Source organism: Sinocyclocheilus anshuiensis, unplaced genomic scaffold (assembly GCF_001515605.1).
Source record: "Sinocyclocheilus anshuiensis isolate Anshui unplaced genomic scaffold, SAMN03320099.WGS_v1.1 scaffold116, whole genome shotgun sequence".
NCBI lineage: Eukaryota > Metazoa > Chordata > Actinopteri > Cypriniformes > Cyprinidae > Sinocyclocheilus > Sinocyclocheilus anshuiensis.
Window position 1 is genome coordinate 575,013 of NW_015554064.1, and position 4,246 is coordinate 579,258.

The window sequence follows — 4,246 nt, forward strand, 5'->3', positions numbered from 1 at the left end:
CTGTGTACAACAGTGAGCGCAAGCTACATTAAAGTGATTATTATTACAAAAACGCATTGAGTTGCTACAGGAGGCCTTTGTTCACCCCCCGGAGCCGTGTGAGACACTTTTTTTTATGGATGGGCGCTTTTTATTTCATGTCTTTTGGACTGAAGCACTGCAACACCCGCTGAGTGCCATTAAACAGCTTGAAAGATCAAAGACCATTTTTAATATAACTCCGACTGGATTCGTCTGAAAGAAGAAAGTCATATACACCTAGGATGCCTCGGTGGTGAGTAAAACGCAGCCTAATTTTCATTTTTGGGTGAACTAACCCTTTAATTCCTACAATTATATATATATATATAAATGGTCCAGTACGACTGTTTGTTTAGTGTGTGAATATGACACTTCAGATCACTGTGACTTTGGGAAAATCAAGCCGAAGAACCAGCAGTGTTTTCATCTGTGGTGTCAGTGCTGCGCACACACTCGTCTCTTTAGTTTGGCTCCCAGCAGCTGTCAAAGCTCCTCTCCACCATCAGTGTGACTCTTCATGGCTCTCCCCAGAGAGCCGCACTGCTTTTGAGCTGCTTAGCAACAGTCTGTGACCTTGTCTCCTCTTATCAAACATGAAGCAGTCTTGGATCGCCTTCAGCCGTTCATGAGGAGAGCAGCGTCCTGTTGTCTTCAGATGAGATAAACTCTTGTCAAATGTATTTCATCCCGCACTCTTCCCTCAGTCTCTCGCTCTCTTTGGCCTGAAATAATGAGCGCTTCCTGTTGGCCAGAGACGCTGCGGTCCGTCGTACAGTTTTCATCATTCAGAAGCTTGTTCCCTGCGTGCATGCATAATCTGATCCAGAGAAAAATAGATGTTTGTTTGCCTTCGATGCATTCTTCAATTTGGCTCTAAATTGAATGGAAATTTGATTTAGAAAGAAGAATCCTGTTTTCAACTTCCTGTCAAGGCACGCGCAGAAAAGACCTGGTCAGCTGACACCGGCACAAAAAAGAGAATCAGGCTGAAAGGAGTAGTTGACCTAAAATTGAAAACGAGTGGCGGTGGATGCTGTCAAGCTTCAGGAAATGAGAAAAAACACCATAAAAGTATCATAACTGTAATCCATATGACTCATGCATGCTCATGCATATTCAAATCAGGTGTGCTGCATTCATTTATGCAATGCGTTTTCATGCACTTAATGCATGACGACTTCAATTTCTGTTTGTTTCTCTCATTTAAAAAAAATCACATGACTTGACACATTTATAGTGTGAATCAACCTATTAATGAGACCATATGCATATTCAAAATTGGTGTTCTGCATTCATTTATGCAATGCATTTTCATACACCTAATGCATAACGACTTCAATTTCAGTTTTTTAAAACATATCATATGACTTGATATGTTTGTGTGTTTATTGAATCCAAGTGACTCATGCATATTCAATTAAGGTGTGCTGCATTCATTTATGCAATGCATTTTCATGCACTTAATGCATAACGACTTAAATGTCAAGTTCGTTTCTCATAAAACTATCATGTGATTTGATACATTTATGCTGTTTTTTGGGAATCAACCTATTAATGAATCCATATGACTCATGCACATGCATGCATAAAAAATTCTCTCATTTAAAAAAATCAGATGACTTGACATTTTATAGTGTGAATCAACCTATTAATGAATCCATACTCGTGCTTATTTAAAATTGCATTCATTTATGCAGTGGATTTTCATGCATTTCATTTCAACAACTTCAATTTCATAAATCATATGACTTAATCATAATGATGCATTTTTGGCTGCACTTTTCCTTTAAGCGATGAGAATATTCATCTTGCAAAAAGTCTGTATTTCCAGGTTTCAGCAGCACTGAATTTTCCTCACATGTTGTTGTTCTTCGCACTCAGCGTATGAGAAATATGCCGTTACAGACAGATGTGACTGTGATGGATGCCCAGGCAATAACGCCACAGATGCGTCTGGACCTTTAAACAAAGAAATAACTATCGATTGCATCTGAGTCTGACAGGCGCTCAGTCATATCCGTCGTAGAGGAGCTCTTTCCTTTGCCCCGGCAATGATGAGTGTGTTTGATTACACGTGGCTAGTAAATATTGCTTTCCCACCAATGATGTGGCGTGTCAAAATACATCTCCATCCTGATGAGAGACCAGTCATTTCCACACGCATTTCTCTGCACTGTAAATATTATTTTTCCACTCGCATCACGCTGAGCGCAGCCGACTCTTTGATTTGATGTGTTTGCCGAGCGCTGTTCACAAAATGTGTTTCATTTTTTGAGCATTTCTGTCTTTTTTTTCAGAGTCTATTTTCCAAAACATTTGCTGCAAAAAAAGAGAGAAACTTTGCGTCGACTCTGAAGATAAAAAGCAGCACTGGCTCACAAAGATAAAAAAATAAATGTACATAACTATAAAATAGAAGTTTCCATAAATCCGTTCAATAGTGAAATTAATAGCAATCAAATCACTTAATTAAAAAAATCTAGAAGATTATTAATAATATAAATAAATATTGTAATATATATTTATATCACAAAGATAAGATGAATTTATTTTAATTTAAAAATTCAATTAAAAATAAATAATAATGTAATTAAATATTTTTGTTATATTATATTTTTTATATCACAAAGATAAAAGATACATAAATATTCACATACGTTTCCATAAATCCATTCAATAGAAACATTATTAATTTCATTACATAATTACAAATGCATTATTAAAAAAATTTAAATTTATTATAATAATGTTATCATTTAAAATAAAAAATATAAATAAATTAATACAAAAAATTACAATTAATAATCATATTTTATATAATATTATAATGATATAATATATCATAATATAATTAAATTTTTTCATATTATATATTATATTGTTATTAGAAAATATTATATAAAAACATCCATGAATTTGTGGCGTGGATGTGCTTGGGTTGTGTTATTGAGAGACGAGCGCGTCGGTGATGAATCGACTGAGAGCTGGAGTAAATAAATCATTCTGGAAGGCATTAGCCCAGTTTTCCATCCTGCTAATTATCTCGCTAACGCTCTCAAATCCCGCGCTCCCACAGGATTCGTTAAAGAGGCTAATGGCCAGTCATAATAGCGCTGTTTAACGGCCAAGCCGACGATAAAGTATCTTAATTCCTCTTCTCTCGTCCATAATGGGATGAAATTAATGACAGCGTGGATCTCATGCGAGCGTCAGGATTACAGACGCACCAACGCAGACGACCGTAATGAGAGACAGACTCAAACCAGCATGAACATGAGGTCAGAGGTCACCGAGAGCAGGCCTGCCTCATAGACGCTCAGTGCTGAACACACACACACACACAGACTGACGCATGTATTCATTCATACTGTGCAGAATTAGGGGCTCTTTATACACACTGTTGGTGGCCAATATGAGTTACTCAGGAACTGAAGCTGGAGAAGCATCAGAAATAACTCAATGTGAAAAAATAATAATAATACAAACTATTAACATATAAGTAAAACTATAAACCGTTGTCTTTGTTGTTTCCAAAAAATAAAGGATACATTTGCATAAATATTCACACAGGTTTTCATAAATCCATTAAATAGTCAAATTAATAGAAATCGTATTACATTATTAAAAATCAAAAAGTGCTTTTACTGAAATGTTATAATTTGTAATAAATTTTATATATTTTATAATAATATAACTACATCTTTTTTTTATATTATAATAGCATATATTATTATATAAAATAGTATTATTAAATTGTTGTGTTTGTCCATTATATATTATATATAGTATATATTATTATATATACAATATAATAATATAAAATGAATAATCATATTTATATATTATGGTAATAAGAATAATATAACAATATTACTGTAATATAATTGGTGTAATATATAAAAACATTATAATATAAATATGTATTAATATATTTTATATAAATATAAAAATACATTTATATTAAAAAAATTATGTAATTTATTTTTTTATTTTTATTTTGTGCGAATCGCTCTTGCGGTAGCTTACTTTGATGGCATACACTTTTTGATGCGCTCATACGGTGCGCCCATGTTCTTCCAATTAATGATCCATTAACGGTTTAATTAATTAATGTTCGTTAAGAAAACTGGGGGGCAGTGCCGGGCCTGATCAGCCTACTAATGGTTTACTTGCGGCCACTCTGAATATTAAAGGGTTAGTTCACCCAAAAATGAAAATTAGCCCA

The 4,246-nt window shown here is 34.0% G+C and overlaps 1 pseudogene; it reads left to right on the forward strand.

The window, feature by feature from the left end:
- Nucleotides 1-4,246, forward strand: part of LOC107668634 (netrin receptor UNC5C-like) — a 73,991-nt pseudogene that overhangs the window by 60,836 nt on the left and 8,909 nt on the right.